This window comes from Stegostoma tigrinum, chromosome 9 (genome assembly GCF_030684315.1).
Source record: "Stegostoma tigrinum isolate sSteTig4 chromosome 9, sSteTig4.hap1, whole genome shotgun sequence".
Classification (NCBI taxonomy): Eukaryota; Metazoa; Chordata; class Chondrichthyes; order Orectolobiformes; family Stegostomatidae; genus Stegostoma; species Stegostoma tigrinum.
In genome coordinates, this window is record NC_081362.1 from 30,199,705 (window position 1) to 30,218,013 (window position 18,309).

Here is an 18,309-nt window from a genome sequence, read left to right on the forward strand (position 1 = left end):
ACTGCACTTCCAATTGAGGTGTAACTGCAATTTAAAGTGGTTGTAACCTGATATGATAGTGAGCCCCTGAATTAGTTTGAATGGGGCCTGGCTAGTACACAGAAATATGCAGTTAATATTATAACCACAAACTAATGGGTTAATGAATTAATAGACATGATTTATGGAGTTATATTAAAAGTTCATAATTGACATGAATTATGATATATCACCTTGTTATGCTCACGTTCACCATTGAAGTAATTTTGATTCTAATCAGTAAGGCTACTCCACACCTCTCCCATTTTCTTTGTCCATCCTATGTTCAGAGGGTGACAGTTTGGAAGTTTGAGACAACCGATGTACGTCAATATTACATTCACCTTTGCCCCTTAACTGTCTTGAAGGTCTGGCATGCTGTTGGTATGTTCCACTGTGAAAACCGATGCAAAGTATCAATTCAATTCCTTTGCCATTTCAATTTCCACCGATTCAATCTCCACTCTTCAGAAATGAAGAAAGGTCTAGGCCCGAAACGTTAGCCTTCCTGCTCCTCTGCTGCCTGACTTGCTGTGTTCATCCAGCTCTACACCTTGTTATCTCAGATTCTCCGCCTGCAGTTCTTACTATCTCTAAAACTTGTGCAATCATTTTTTTATATTACTAGCTAGCTTATTGTCATATTTCATCTTCTCCCCCTCACTAATTTTTCAGATATCATCTGCAAGTTTATGGAAGCTTCCCACTCACCTTCACCATATCTTATGCTTTTTCGACCGTTTTTCTGCTGTCTCTGACTTCCCTTGTCAGCTATGGTTGCTTTATCCTGTTAGCATATTTCTTCTTCCTTGGGATGCATTTCTGCTGTGTCTCCCAAATTACCCTCAGAAACCGTTGGTGCTCCACCATCTTTCCTGATAGGGTCCCTTTCCAATCAACTTTGGCCAGCTCCTCCCTCATATCTTTGTAGTTAGACCGTCACTCAATTGTAACAGTTACAAAATAAAAACCAAACGAACTGTAGATACTGTAAATCAGAAACGAAAACAGAAATTGCTGGAAAAGTTTAGCAGGTCTGACAGCAACTGTTGCGGGACTCAAAACATTAACTCTGATTTTTCTCCACATATCTACAAGATGTTTTTTTCTGGAGCAGCTTGTGATAGAGCCCACAATGGAACAAGTAATTCTAAATTTGGTGATAAGGTAGACTTGATCAGGGTGCTTAAGGTGAAGGAACCCCAGGGAGGCAGTGACCATAATATGGTAGAACTCGCCCTGCAGTTTGAGAAGGAAAAGCTGGCTTCAGATGTAATGGTATTACAAACACAAACAAAAATAGAAATTTCTGGAAAAGCTCAGCAGGTCTGACGGCATCTGTTGCGGGACTCAAAACATTAACTCTAAGTTTTCCCCAGAGATGCTCATCTGGTATAAAGACATTTTTTCCTTGAATTTTGTATTCTTGCAAAATGTCCTGATGAAAAGTAAGATGAAAAGCTTTGACAAAATGTGCATTTTCTTTCAGAATACTCAGGCTCAGCATTGCCAAATGAAAACTTCTTTATTAAGAATAGTACAGAGTTGAAAAGCATATGGAATACATTTGAAAATGACTAATTGAGCCATAGATAAATCCAAATTTTGTTCTGTGATTTGTACCAGAAAATAAGAAGATTAAAATGCATTTGAGTTTAGGATCTTCAGGCTGGTCCAAGGGAGGTTTCTGTAATTTAGAAAATTCATGCCCAAAAAGCACAATTAAATTTTATATAACTTGAAGCATAAATTTAACGCAGACCATTCAGAACAATGATTGCTGCATGCTTGTAAAATGATGTAGAAAGCCTGTCGAATGTGAATTTAACTTTAGTAATTTCATGAATTCATAGAATAATACAGTACAGATAAAGGCCAAATAGCTGTAATTGTTATTCAAACATTTATCCAATACCATTTTGCAAATAACTATTGAATCTACTCGCAATATTGAACAATGACTCATTTCATTAGAAAACTCACACATAACCCCTGATTCGTTAGCAAATTATCTTTAATCTGTGTCTTCTGGTTCCTGAACTCCCTGGCAGAGGAATGGGCTTGATGTAATATATTGCATAATGTACTGATGAGATTGTTATATATTTTATGTACTTGATTTATTTCTTCAAAGAAACATGAAATGATGCTTGTTCTTAGATGTGAAACAGGTTTAACATAGAACATAGAACATTACAGCACAGTACAGGCCCTTCGGCCCTCGATGTTGTGCCGACCTGTCATACTGATCTCAAGCCCATCTAACCTACACTATTCCATGTACATCCATATGCTCGTCCAATGACAACTTAAATGTACCTAAAGTTGGCGAATCTACTATCATTGCAGGCAAAGCGTTCCATTCCCTTACTACTCTCTGAGTAAAGAAACTACCTCTGACATCTGTCCTATATCTTTCACCCCTCAATTTAAAGCTATGCCCCCTCATGCTCGCCGTCACCATCCTAGGAAAAAGGCTCTCCCTATCTACCCTATCTAACCCTCTGATTATTTTATATGTTTCAATTAAGTCACCTCTCAACCTTCTTCTCTCTAATGAAAACAGCCTCAGGTCCCTCAGCCTTTCCTCGTAAGACCTTCCCTCCATACCAGGTAACATCCTAGTAAATCTCCTCTGCACCCTTTCCAAAGCTTCCACATCCTTCTTATAATGCGGTGACCAGAACTGTACACAATACTCCAAGTGCGGCCGCACCAGAGTTTTGTACAGCTTCACCATAACCTCTTGGTTCCGGAACTCGATCCCTCTATTAATAAAAGCTAAAACACTGTATGCCTTCTTAACAGCCCTGTCAACCTGGGTGGCAACTTTCAAGGATCTGTGTACATGGACACCAAGATCTCTCTGCTCATCTACACTGCTAAGAATCTTACCATTAGCCCTGTACTTTGCCTTCCGGTTACTCCTACCAAAGTGCATCACCTCATACTTGTCTGCATTAAACTCCATTTGCCACCTCTCAGCCCAGCTCTGCAGCTTATCTATGTCTCTCTGCAACCTACAGCATCCTTTGTCACTATCCACTGCTCTACCGACCTTAGTGTCATCTGCACATTTACTAACCCATCCTTCTATGCCCTCATCCAGGTCATTTATAAAAATGACAAACAGAAGTGGACCCAACACCGACCCTTGCGGTACACCACTAGTAACTGTTCTCCAGGATGAACATTTCCCATCAACTACCACCCTCTGTCTTCTTTCAGCACCCAATTTCCGATCCAAACTGCTATATCTCCCACAATTCCATTCCTCCGCATTTTGTACAATAGCCTATTGTGGGGAACCTTATTGAATGCCTTGCTGAAAACCATATACACCACACCAACCGGTTTACTCTCATCTACCTATTTGGTCACCTTCTCAAAGAAGTCAATAAGGTTTGTGAGGCACGACCTACCCTTCACAAAACCATGCTGACTATCCCTAATCAATTTATTCTTTTCTAGATGATTATAAATCCTATCCCTTATAACCTTTTCCAACACTTTACCAACAACTGAGGTAAGGCTCACTGGTCTATAATTACCAGGGTTGTCTCTACTCCCCTTCTTGAACAGGGGAACCACATTTGCTATCCTCCAGTCATCTGGCACTATTCCTGTAGACAATGACGAGTTAAAGATCAATGCCAAAGGCTTGGCAATCTCCTCCCTGGCTTCCCAGAGGATCCGAGGATAAATCCCATCCGGCCCAAGGGACTTACCTATCTTCACCTTCTGAAGGATTTCTAATGCCTCTTCCTTGTAAACCTCAATCTCTCCTAGTCAACTAGCCTGTATCTCAGTATTCTGCTCCACAACATTGTCGTTTTGTAGAGTGAATACTGTTGAAAAATATTCATTTAGCGCTTCCCCTATCTCATCTGACTCCACACACAACTTACCACTACTATCCTTGATTGGGCCTAATCTTACTTTCGTCATTCTTTTATTCCTTAAATACCTATAGAAAGCCTTAGGGTTTACCCTGATCCCACCCGCCATCAACTTCTCATGTCTCCTCCTGGCTCTTCTGAGCTCTCTCTTTAGGTCTTTCCTGGCTACCTCATAGCCCTCAAGTGCCCTAACTGAGCCTTCACATCTCATCCTAACATAAGCCGTCTTCTTCCTCTTGACCAGAGATTCCACCTCCTTCGTAAACCACGGCTCCTGCACTCTACAGCTTCCTCCCTGCCTGACAGGTACATATTTTTCTAGGACACACAGCAGCTTTTCCTTGAATAAGCTCCACATTTCTAATGTGCCCATCCCCTGTAGTTTCCTTCCCCATCCTATGCTCCCTAAATCTTGCCTAATCTCATCGTAATTGCCTTTCCCCCAGCTATAACTCTTGCCCAGTGGTATACACCTATCCCTTTCCATCACTAAAGTAAACATAACAGAATTGTGATCGCTATCACCAAAGTGCTCACCTACTTCCAAATCTAACACCTGGCCGGGCTCATTACCAAGTACCAAATCCAATGTGGCTTCGCCCCTTGTTGGCCTATCTACATACTGTGTCAGGAAGCCCTCCTGCACACTCTGGACAAAAACTGACCCATCTATAGTACTCAAACTATAGTGTTCCCAGTCAATATTTGGAAAGTTGAAGTCCCCCATGACAACTACCCTGTCTCTCTCACTCCTATTGAGAATCATCTTTGCTATCCTTTCCTCTACATCTCTGGAACTATTCGGAGGCCTATAGAAAACTCCCAACAGGGTGACCTCTCCTTTCCTGTTTCTAACCTCAGCCCATACTACCTCAGTTGACGAGTCCCCAAACATCCTTTCTGCAACTGTAATACTGTCCTTGACCAACAATGCCACACCTCCGCCCCTTTTACCATCTTCTCTGTTCTTACTGAAACATCTAAATCCCAGAACCTGCAACAACCATTCCTGTCCCTGCTCTATCCATGTCTCCGAAATGGCCACAACATCGAAGTCCCAGGTACTAACCCATGCTGCAAGTTCACTAACCTTAATCCGGACGCTCCTGGCATTGAAGTAGACACACTTCAATCCAACTTCTTGCTTGCCGGTGCCATCTTGCTTCCCTGAAACTTTATTTCGGACCACCCTACTCTCAACCTTTTCTATAGTCGAACTACGATTTTGGTGCCCATCCCCCTGCTGAATTAGTTTAAACCCACCCGAACAACCTTAGCAAATTTCCCCCCCAGGATATCGGTACCCCTCTGGTTCAGGTGAAGACCATCTTGCTTGTAGAGGTTTATTCACAGTGATTTTAAAATATTACTGTAATCACAATGGGCCAAACCTGGAGCACAGAGTAAGGAAAAATCGTGACTCTGCAAATATGACTGGCCAGAAAAATGGCCCAGATATTTCGGTTTTCACTCTGGATGATAACTAGAGAAAATGTTTGGAGGTAGTCATTGGCACTGAGTGTCAAGAAGGCTGCTTAAAGACCTGGTGCTGTGCAACTTCATTCCAGCTATAACAATAGCAGTAAAACAGAAGTCAGCCCTCGAATCCTCACGTCACAAAGTCGCCATGCTCCATCTCTGCCACTCTTGGCACCTCATTGTCCTCACCAATCCTCGTGTCCTTTTAGACATTTCGTGACTAAATATGACACTTTCATTTCCATTAAGCCAGTATTCAGCACCAAAGAACTCTATTGTAACAATAGGACGTGTGGGAAAACCTTTTTGAAAAATAAACATGCATTCTAACATTTTGCCTTCTTAAACCTGCTTTTACATCAATCCTGTAAAAATATTAACCATCATATCTGTACAGTCTCCATAGTAGAAATAATAAGCATTCAACACTTCTTTATCTTTTAGATTCCCTACAGTGTGGAAACAGGCCCTTTGGCCCAACAAGTCCACACCGCCACTTGCAGCATCCCACCGAGATCCATCCCCCTATAACCCACATACCCCTGAACACTACAGGCAATTTGGCATGGCCGATCCACCTAGCCTGCACATCTTTGGACTGTGGGAGGAAACCGGAGCACCCGGAGGAGACCCATGCAGACACGGGGAGAATGTGCAAACTCCACACAGGCAGTCGCCCGAGGCTGGAATCGAACCTGGGTCACTGGTGCTGTGAGGCTGCAGTGCTAACCACTGAACCACCGTGCCGCCCTTTTGTACATAAATTATGCAATTAGATCACAAAGTGCTGTCAATCAAGCAATGTTTTCACTTGAATGAAGCTGTTAGAACAGATTGCTGGATGTCTTGACTCTCAGCCAGGAATGCACAATGAGTCACTTTGAAAAGCTGGCCTACAACCGTAATAATTGTGGGAGGGTCTAGAAGATGGTTATCTCCGTAATGATGCCAGTAGGTCAGAGTGCCAGATAACAAGGTGTAGAGCTGGATGAACACAGCAGGCCAAGCACCATCAGAGGAGCAGGAGGGCTGACCCTTCTTCAGGGAAAAAAAAGGTGTCTAGGCCTGAAATGTCAGCCTTCCTGCTTTTCTGATGCCGCTTGGCCTGCTGTGTTCATCCAGCTGTACATCTTGTTATCTCAGATGCTCCAGCATCTGCAATTCCTACTATCTCAGAAGTGCCAGATACAGGTTTTTGATCTACAGCAGCTTATCTCCTTAACCGGCCTTGATGAAAATTCAAATGGGGCCAGGAATCCCAGAATTAGGCTTGAGTGACCATATCTGAACATTTCTAGAGTCTCATCAATTCTGCAAAACTAAGACCAAAATATATGTACTTGTGCTTATCCCAGCTCAGATTCTATTATTCTCTGTGCCAGTATTTCTCTGATTCAACATCCAGGTTTAACCAATTAAGCACAGAGAGCATAGGACAATTACTGAACTTCTGTAGCCAAACACATTATGATTGAACCATTAAATACTACAGAAAGTATGTAAATTTCGAAAAAAATTCATGATTAGTGTACTTTACAAAACTAGACTTTTCATTGAACCGTACAAAGAAACGTAATATTTAAATTTTATAAACTGAGGTAGCTTGAAAAAGTGAATTTGTTAGATTTCTGCCTGAGATGGACACTTACTTAATTCATATTGTTGACTAAAATTGATCTGGTATTTTCTAGCCACAAGAACTCCATGAAAGCAGACTCTGGAGGAATTGGTTGGGAAGTTGAAATTACTGCTGGGCAATTTCCCCATGCCTGGAGCTCTCTGAACATCTTTATTTAAATCAGAGACTTTGAAGGAAGCAGAGGAAAAGAATCTTTGGGTTTAAAATGAGAAATTATGGAATATTATTGTCCAGGGGGTTTTGTAATGAACTGCCAGTGGAAGTGGTAGATGCAGGAACGGTTACTATATTTAAAATGCATTCTGACAGGTACATGAATGGGAAATGTTTAGAGGGAAAAGTGCCAAATACAGGCAAATGACACCAATTTAGTTTGGGAAACTTGAATAAGTTGGACTAAAGGGTCTGTTTCTGTGCTGTTTGACTCTGAATCTATAAACTCCTGCATCAAGTGTAAATTTCAAATGTTTGTTCTTTGCACAAAATTGCTTTTTAGTCTTCATTGCAACCGAAGCAAGATATGATACTCTGTGCAGCAAGCTACATATGCCTATTATGTGCAAACATATTCAGTTTGATCAATGTTAAACTGTAAGTAATTTAGTGCAAATAAAATAAGACTAGTAATCATGGAGAGTTTTGGATGACTATTCAGGTATTTTCCAAATAAACGTAAAATAATAGTTAAAAAGTGCTTAAACATTAAATAATGTGATGACTATGTATTGTAGCAAACAGAACAGTCATTCTGCTCTGAGAAAGGCTTAGCTTTTCAGAGAGTCTCCACAGAGTATCCAAAGTGGGATCAGGAATCTAGATCCATAAGTCCCACCTTCAGTTCAAATAGATCCTATTTTCGTCAGGAAGAAAAAAAATGTGCCTCAGCAGGCCTGTTTGAACTCTTTCCTCATGGAACAAGGATGTTGTGCGCAATGTTTGAGTGGAGAGTTTTTAATGTAGACATTAATGCTTGTAAAGGATCATAACATCTATGGGACTCTCAAGCTGTCAAGTTATTTAGATATCCTGTCTTTAAATTTTGAAAATAAAGCAGTCTGCCAATGTTTGCTGATTAAAGAACACTGTTACATACCAGACCAAATCGTCTCAAAATATTCAGAAAATAGTCAACACACTAACTTTTTTTCACTTTAAGGATGTTGAATTCCAGATGCAAGTCGATTGGTCAAACTAAAGGATTTAGAGCAATACACACTTTATTCATCCACGTAGTTAAAATACACAAAAGAAAGAAGGAATTGAAATAACTTAACTGTATTGGAAAACTTCATAGTTACTGTATCTATTATTCTGTTACTAACTGTTCTAATATAGCAACATCCCATAAGCACACCATGGCAAAAGGCAGATTATTTCATATGCAACTGGAAAGTCACTAGCGATGGATCCTGGGGTTCTTGTGTGGCTCATAAGCCGAATCCTAGATCATCAACTCTGACCACACATGTGGCAGCTGTTTCCAGGAGGTGGAATTTGTCCTTGGCCTAGAGATCGTGGCCATTCCTTTGCCTGATTCCTTTCTGTATTACTGTTGCCGTTGGTTGTTCTCCAAGAATCCTGTCCTTTCATACAAGAGTTTCCTCAAAGTCAGTTTCTTCTGAACAAAGGTTTGCCATCTGTTGACATGTATGTTCCATTTCTTCAGGGTAGCCTTCAGGGGTTCTTTGAAATGTTTCCTTTGTCCTCCTCTTATTTGAGTGCCTTCCTTGAGCTGGTTGAAGAGAACTTGCTTTGGAAGTCAGAACTCAGGCCTTTTTTATTCAATCATGGGATGACGGCATTGCTGCCTGGCCATCATTTACTTCCTATCCCTAGTTGCTCTTGAGAATGTGGTAGTGACTGCCTTCTTGAACCGCTGTTGTGGGCTGACCACTATGCTGTTTGGGAGGGAATTCCAGGATGTTGACCCACATTGTCAGGTAGATGCCGGTGTTGTAACTGCACGGCAAGAGTTTAGCTAGTAGGAACAGCAGGGTCTGGAGCAGAAGTCTTCAGCCATATTGTAAGAATGTTGTTAGGGCCTGTAGCCTTTGCAGTATCCCATGTCTCCAACCATTTCTTGGCATCACGTGGAGTAAATCGAATTAACTTAAGATTGATATCTTTAATGCTGGAGACCACTGGAGGAGGCCTGGATAGATCATCCACTCAGCACTTCTGGGTGAAGATTGTTGTGAATGTTTTAGCCTTGTCCTTTGTACTTGTGTGTTAGGATCTTCCATCATTTGAGGATGGGACTTTTTGTGTCACCTCCTCCAGTGAGTTGTTTAATTATCCACCACAAATCATGACTGGATGGGGCATATCTGCAGAGCTTAGATCTGATCCTTTGGTTGTGGGCTCTCTTAGTTATGTCTACCACTTGCTGCCTGGCATGCAAGTAGTCCTGTTTGGTAGCTTAGCCAGGTTGATACCTCATTTTTAGGTATACCAGGTGTTGCTCCTGGCATGCCCTCTTGCACACTCTATTGAACCAGGGTTGATCTCCTGGTTTGGTCACAATGGTCAGATGGGAAATATGCTGGGTCGTGAGGTTGTGGATTGTGTTAGAGTAAAATTCTGCCACTGTTGATGGCTCACAGCACCTTGAGTTGCTAGATCTGTTCGAAGTCTGTATTTAACATTATCAAAATGCCACACAACATGGAGGTTATTCTCAATGTGAAGGCTGGATTTCATCTCCACAAGAGCTGTTCTGCGGTTAATCTTATTAATACAGACATGGACAGATGCATCCTCAACAGCAGATTGGTAAAGATAAGGTCCAGTATACTTTTCCCTCTTCTTGGTTTCACTGCCACCTGCTGGACCCAATTTGGCAGCTGTGTCTTTCAGGATCCGACCAGCTCAATCAATATAGTGCTGCTGTTGAACCATTCTTGGGTAGTGGACATTGAAATTCCCCACCAAGAGTACATTTTGTACCCTTGCCACCCTCAATGTTTCTTCCAAGCGTTGTTCGACACGAATGAGTACTGATTTGTCAGTGGAGGGAGGGTGATAACCAGCAGGAGGTTTTCTTGCCTGAAGCTATGAGACTTCAGGGAGTCCAGAATAAATGTGGAGGACTTCCAGGGCAACCTCTCTGGTCATCTCATTACCATTGTCCCAACTTTTGTACCATTGTCCACATCATTTAATCGCTGGGAGAATCCACTACAATATTGAACTGATTTAATTGGTAGCATTTTCATCCCTAAATCAGAACTTGAGAGTTCAATTTCCCACTCCAGAAATTTCATGCATGTTGTCTAGGCTGCTACTCCAGAGCAGTAATGTAGGCACCCTACACTGTCAGAGATAGCATTGTTGTACAAGAAATTAAACCAGGACCCATCTGCTCTCATTGGCACTATTTATCAAAAGAGCAAGGGTGTTCATCCTGGCCGCTATTTATTCCTCAACTAATATGCCTAAATAATAGGTTACCTAGCTCTGATCTCATCACTGTTTCCCATAACCTTGTTTGGTGAAAATTGGTGAGCTAGGAGAGTCTGGATATCTGTAGCCTGCCATTATCCAGTTGGGGATCTTCAATACAGGCAAGCAATCAGACAATTCCAAGCACAAAGGTGAGCTTTTATTTATGAAAGAAAAAAGGAATGGAAATGAAGCCATCTGCATCTCCACAATGTCAACCAGAATTGAGCATCAAAAAAAAGTTACAATCAATAATCAATGCTGCACTTAGTACTAGAGATAATGGGGACTGCAGATGCTGGAGAATCCAAGATAATAAAATGTGAGGCTGGATGAACAAAGCAGGCCAAGCAGCATCTCAGGAGCACAAAAGCTGACGTTTCGGGCCTAGACCCTTCATCAGAGAGGGGGATGGGGTGAGGGTTCTGGAATAAATAGGGAGAGAGGGGGAGGCGGACCGAAGATGGAGAGAAAAGAAGATAGGTGGAGAGAGTATAGGTGGGGATGTAGGGAGGGGATAGGTCAGTCCAGGGAAGAAGGACAGGTCAAGGAGGTGGGATGAGGTTAGTAGGTGGATGGGGGTGCGGCTGGGGGTGGGAGGAAGGGATGGGTGAGAGGAAGAACAGGTTAGGGAGGCAGAGACAGGTTGGACTGGTTTTGGGATGCAGTGGGTGGCATCCTCTACATTGGGGAAACCAAGTGGAGGCTTGGGGACCGCTTTGCAGAACACCTCCGCTCAGTTCGCAATAAACAACTGCACCTCCCAGTCGCAAACCATTTCCACTCCCCCTCCCATTCTTTAGATGACATGTCCATCATGGGCCTCCTGCAGTGCCACAATGATGCCACCCGAAGGTTGCAGGAACATCAACTCATATTCCGCTCGGGAACCCTGCAGCCTAATGGTATCAATGTGGACTTCACCAGTTTCAAAATCTCCCCTTCCCCCACCGCATCCCTAAACCAGCCTAGTTCGTCCCCTCTACCCACTGCATCCCAAAACCAGTCCAACCTGTCTCTGCCTCCTTAACCTGTTCTTCCTCTCACCATCCCTTCCTCCCACCCCAAGCCGCACCCCCATCTACCTACTAACCTCATCCCACCTCCTTGACCTGTCCGTCTTCCCTGGACTGACCTATCTCCTCCCTACCTCCCCACCTATACTCTCTCCACCTATCTTCTTTTCTCTCCATCTTCGGTCCGCCTCCCCCTCTCTCCCTATTTATTCCAGAACCCTCACCCCATCCCCCACTCTGATGAAGGGTCTAGGCCCGAAACGTCAGCTTTTGTGCTCCTGAGATGCTGCTTGGCCTGCTGTGTTCATCCAGCCTCACATTTTATTATCCTGCACTTAGTACTCTTCTGTTAAACCAGGTATCAGTGGTGTTCTGTCTGGACTGTACCCATCACACCAGAGATCTGTCATGGACATTGTCAGCTTCCTCTGCCCAGAGGTCTGTTTTCTTCTCCCAGTTCCTCTGCTTCCAGGACATTGCCCATTGCCTGCTCTGAAGTACAGCATACCAGGATCATGTAGAATATTTTGCCCAGCTTGTAGTGGAGGGCATCCACTGACTGATCTGAACACAGAAACCTCATTTTCCTCACCTCTACTGTCTGATTTACCAAGGATTTACCGAGGCATGGATGACATTACCTCTAACTCTGCAGTAGTCAGTAAATGGTTTGCAGAATGTTGTTATGAACCATGATTCTCCAGTGGCCAATCTTGTAAGGCATCTGGCTCCTGAAATACACCAGATACACGAGATGTGTTTCAAAATGTCAGAGTCATGGCACCCGCTGGTGTAGCAAGTATACACTAAGGAAGTGGTAATAGATCACCAGGGCATGAATGGAATGGAATACCTTCCTGTTGATGAATTCTACAATATTGTGATAAAGCCCTCTCAGTGCCACATGTATAGAGTGGATGGCACCTTGCACCTGGGGGAACTCAACTATGTTTTTTAGATCCTACTTCTGGGCTGCAGCACTGACATCATGGTAGAATGAAATAAACCAGTGTGACTTTGCACAGATGGCATCAGTTTCTGTCTTGATGCACTTGTGGGTGTATGACTGAGAGATCTCACCCATGATTAATATTGCTTCCTGGAAGGATCCAGTCACAGAGACATTCCACAATACAGTGCCTTCACGGCAGTTGGGATTCTGCTCCAGCATTCCATCACAGCGTCTGAGACATACAAATTCTGCATCAGTACTGCACTCACTCATCCCCAGGAAATGGATTCATGGTCAGAAAGCTATGTAATTCTTACTCATGCCACACATCCTGAGGGGCCTGGCAGCTATGATCTCTCCCTGAACTGCGTGCTCCCCATCTTTGCCAGCCTGATCTTTCTGGACTTGCCGTTGGTCCTGCTCCTCCTACATTTGTTATTGTCTTCTCAACTAAATAGCCATGGCAAACAGCATATCACGTTGGTGGAAGACTGGGCATAGAAAGAGCAAATGAGTTTCCAAAATCTCAGAACAGTTATCAGGGGCATACTCTCCAGATGAGGGCTGAGCACAATTCAGCACCAAATGAGACATGTCCACATTGGGCATCCACATTCTGTGTCAGCATGTGCAGTACTTGAAGGTGCTGTGCCAGCTGAGTAACCACACATCAACAGAAAGGGCCTGTATGAGGCGCAACGTCACCCTTCAAACCCTACGCCTACATAGAATGCTGAACCTCTCACTGCATTGCGCACAATCATTACACTTACTTAGTAGATGAGAACTGGCATTTCCATGGCTCAGACAGGATCCCTGAAGTGGAAGTAACAGTCATTTCTTTTAGCCAGAAGAAGCATTTTTTTCTTTAACTATCATTGCTGATTACTTCAATATTATTGAGATCTCCAGATTCAAATTGCAAGTGCTAATGGCATGTAGCCTTTGAACAGCATTTGTCCCCGAATCACTGTCAATCTGACTGCATACAAAATAGGCAATTCACTGATTGCAAATCCAAAATAGCAGAGCTTTGTTAATGGCTGCTTCATGCTTTTTATCAGTAGAATGTTGTGGCAACCAGCAAACATGCATCCTACACTGTCAGCTATCAAACTGAAACTTATTCTGCCCACCCTGGACATTGTTCTTGCCATTTTCTAATTGCACTTAACATCTAGAGAGGGTAAAGCAATTGTTGGCAAATCAGATCATGCTGGACACCATCAATGGACCCCACTGGCTTCATATTCTCTGATAACCTCACATTACCCCAACAGATCAATCTTTTTTCCTATTCATTGCAGGGATGAGAGAGTGCTGGCTGGCCAGCATTTGTTGCTCATTCCTAGTTGCCCTTTGAGAAGGTGGTGGTGAGCTGCCCAACTGAACTGCTGCAGTCTACCTACTGTGGGTTGACCCACAATGCGATTAGGGAGGGAATTCCAGGATTTCAATTCATTTTAACTAATTCCCCGGTAAGGAGACTCACCACATTGAACATCATCCACAACTGCCCTCCCTGGCCTTGAACTCTGACATTACATTTTGTTAATGCCCACCCTACTCCTTTACACTCCCCTTATAGAAGCCACACTGGTGGTCACAATCATTAACACCCATACCCCTCGCCTGTCTTGCTGTCTGATGCTGTTCTGAATTCTGTCTGTTGAACTCGAGTTTCCCACATTATGTTCTAATCTCCATACCATAAATGCTTCTGCTTTCCCCTCAGCCTTGACTCCACCTCCCTTTCTGACAATGATTCCCGCCCTCTGGTCTCACCGCTCCTCACCTTGGAAACCTCCTGAAAAATCAATGGACAGACACCCAGGATGCATTTGTCCCAGGCCTCAATGAACAGCTTTTAGATATGACTGATCCAACCCCTGACTGACTGGTCAATAACAACCACTTGACATCTAACCCCATTTTCTGTTACTTGGCGGATAGCCTTGGATGCTTTGGCATCGCAGATGCACTTCTAAATATTTCTTAAATGTTGCAGGCAGTGAGTTCCAGATTCCCACCACCCTCTGAGTGAAAAATTATTTCCTCACCTACCATCTCAACCTCCTGCATTTTAACTTAAATCTATGGCCCCCTAGTTATTAATCCCTCCACCAAAGGGAAATGTTTCTTCTCATCTATCTTATCTATGCCGCCCATAATTTTGTACATCTCCATCACAAACTGCTACATTTTCCTCTGCTCCAAGGAAAACAATTCCTGTCTATCAAATCTCTCCTCATAACTAGAACTCTTAAGCCCAAGCGGCATCTTTGTAAATATCCCCGGCACCCTCCACAGTATTATCACAGGGTTCATATAATGTAGATTCCAGAACTGCACGCAATAGCTGTGGCCTAAGTAATGTTCCAGAGTACCTCCATGCTCTTAAACTGTATGCCTTGCCTAATAAAAGCAAATATTCCATATGCCTTCTTAACCACCTAATTCACCTGTCCTGATACCTTAATGTGTATATGCATGCAAAGGTCCCTCTTATCTTTGGTGTTTCCCAGAACCATTCATTATGTATTCCCTTGAGTCATAGCCTGTCATGCTGCCTAATGCAGTTCTGAATTCTATCCATTGAACTCGAGTTTCCCACATGATATTCTAATCTCCACACCATAAATGCCTTGGCTTTCCCCTCAGCCTTGACTCCACCTCCCTTTCTGAGTTCTGAGGAAGGGTCACCGGACCCGAAACATTAACTCTTTTCTCCTTCACAGATGCTGTCAGACGTGCTGAGCTTTTCCAGCAACTTTGCTTTTATTCCTGATTTACAGCATCCGCAGTTCTTTTAGTTTTTATTATGTATTCACTTGCCTTGTTTGTCCTGCCCAAGTGCATCACTTTACAGATTGAATTCTTTTTGCCACTGTTGTGCCTATCTGATCAGCCCATCTATCGTGTCTTATAACCTATGACTATCCTCCTCACTATTTATCACCCGCCAATTTCTGTACCATCAGCAAACTTACTGATCAATCCTCCTACATTTAAGTATAACTCATTTATGTATACCACAAACAGCAAGGTCCTCAACATAGATCCCTGAGCAACCCCACGGTACCATTTCAAGTCACAAAAACGCCCCTTGACGATCACCTTCTGCTTCCTGCATCAGCCAAACTGGATCCAATTAGCTAAACTTTCTTGGATCCCTTGAGCTTTTAGCCGCACTATCAAATTCCCACATATGACCTCATTAAAAACCTTGTTGAATTCCAAGTAGACTACATCGAATGCATGCCCTCATTTATGCACCTGGTTACCTCTTTGAAAAATTCAGTCAATTTGGTTAGACTTAACAAAACCATGCTGACTGTTTTTGGTTAATCCCTGCTTCTCCAAGTGCAGACTTATTTCTATCCCTCAAATTGCTTCAATAGTTTCCCCACCACTGGGGTTGGATCGACCGTCCTGTAGTTTCCTGGTTTATCCCTTGTGCCTTTCTTGAATAATAGTACTACAATTGCTGTCTTCTGCTCTGGCCAGAGACAAATTGGAAATTATTGCCAGCTCCTCCAGGAAATCACCCAGGTCCAGTCAATACCAATAAGGAGCCCGTTGCTCGCCAAAGTTCCTGTGCCAAAGAACCCCTAAATGGCTGTGGTTGGAGTGCCAATATGCTGACAGGAATGGTATAGTAAGGCAAGGTAAAGCACAGGCATGAACATGCAGGTAGTCACAAAATAAGTGATTGCTATGAGATCAAGCAAGCAAGCAGTCCTGAGCTGAGGCCTGGTCCAATCATTGAGCTGAGTGACTGTCCGTGTGCACAAAGTGTCACTGCTACAGCCTTCTCATTGCTAGTTGTTGGTGTGCCTTGCAGTGCAAGTCTGTGCCTCATGACTGGTCTGCCAGTCAGAGAGGTACCAGGATAGTCATGACGGGTTAGCAGATGCCGGATGCCAATGTTCATTATTAAGGAATCATGTGGCTTGTGCCTGATATTGAAGCAGGCTATGTCCAATTGCAACAAGATCTGGACAATTTCTAGGCTAGGGCTGAATAGTGACAGCCTACACAAATTCCAGGCAATGATCATCTCCAGTAAGAGACATTCTAAGTATTGTTCAGGGGTGTTACTGTCACTGAATCCCCCACTATCAACATCCATGGGGTTACCATTGAGGAGAAATTGAGCTGGAGTCACCTTAAAGTAACAAGCTACAAGAATTGATCAGAAGCTAGTATTATTACAGTCACTAACTCACCTCCTGACTCTTCAATGCCTGTCCACCATCTACAAGCCGTGTCAGGAGTACAATTGAATACTCTGTACTTGCCTAGATGAGTGCAGCTCCAACAACACTCAAGAAGCTTCATACCATCCAAGACAAAAGCAGTCTGCTTGATTGAATTTTTGTGGATATAGTGCCAATCATTCCACTACTGATGCTTAGTAGCAGCAAAATATACTATCTACGAGATACACTGCAGAAATTTACCAAAGATCCTCAGACAGCGCCTTCCAAACTCATGACCACTTCTGTATACAAAGACAAGGGCAGCTATTTCTTAGGAACATTACCACCTGCAGATTCCTCTCTAAGACACTCATCGCCTGATTTGAATCTATATCACAATTTCTTCACCGTTGTTGGGTCAAATTCCTGGAATTCCTTCACAATGGTATTGCAGGTCTACCTACAGCACATGGACTGCAGCAGTTCACCACCACCAGCTTCTCAATGGCGTCTAAGGATGGACAATAAATGCTGGCTAAACCAGCGACCTCCATGTCCATGAGTGAATAAAGCACAATGCTGTTGCCTGTGTGCCAACTCTTAGACAGGCATTATTTTTTCCTTTATTTTAGCCAATATTCTATTAGCACACTTATGACAACTACAACTACTATCACATGTTATCATCATGCAACAATATTCTCTTTCTCAAATATTGGCAAAAGAAAATAACTGATCATTGACTTCAGGAAGAAAGGAGGAGGATGTGACCCCCATCTACATTAACTGAGCTGAGGTGGAGTGTGTCGAGAGCATGAAGTTCCTAGGAGTGTCAATAATCGACAACCTGTCCTGGTCTTCCCATGTAGTTGCGATTGTCAAGAAGACACAACAAACACTTTTCTTCCTCAGGTGGGCTAGGAATTTTGGCATGCTCATAAGGACTCTCGAGCTTTTACAGATGCACCATAGAAAGCATACTATTTGGTACAGTCTGGTACAGTAACTTCTCTGCCCAGGGCCGTAAGAAATTACAGAAGGTTGTTCCACAGGCATTAGTGCTGGGACCCCTGATGTTTGTAATTTATGCATATGATTTGGAGGAAAATGTAGGTGGTCTGATTAGTAAGTTTACGGATGACACAAAGGTTGGGCAAGCTGCAGATAACGAGGAGGATTGCCAGAGAACATAGCAGGATATGCATAGGCTGGAGACTTGGGCAGATAAATGTCAGATATAATTCAATCTGGACAAATGTGAGATGATGCATTTTAGAAGATCTTATGCAGGAGAGTATACAGTAAATGGCAGAAATCTTAGTTGCATACAGAGGGATCTTGATGTTCTCTGAAAGTAGCAGCACAAGTGGATAAGGAGGTCAAGAAAGAAATGGCACGATTGTCTTCAGCTGTCAGGGCATAAAGTATAAAAATTAGCAAGTCATGTTGCAGGTGTAAAGAACTTTATTTAGGCTGCATTTGGAATATTACATACAGTTCTGGTTGCCACACTATCAAAAGGATTTCGAGGCTTTCAAGAAGGTGTTTTGAGAGGGTTTGAGGATATTGCCTGACTTGGAGGATATTAGCTATAATGAGACACTGGGTGAACTTACTTTGTTTTCATTTGATTATTGGAGACTGAGGCCAACCTGATATAATT

General features: G+C 43.0%; 1 long non-coding RNA gene across 1 annotated transcript in view; it reads left to right on the plus strand.

Moving 5' to 3' along the window:
• Window positions 1–7,618, plus strand: part of LOC125454600 (uncharacterized) — a 40,750-nt gene extending 33,132 nt beyond the window's left edge. Inside the window, exon 3 of the long non-coding RNA XR_009446196.1 lies at window positions 5,841–7,618. This is a non-coding gene — a long non-coding RNA (uncharacterized LOC125454600). The remainder of the gene's footprint in view (window positions 1–5,840) is intronic.
• Window positions 7,619–18,309: the final 10,691 nt, after the last annotated feature.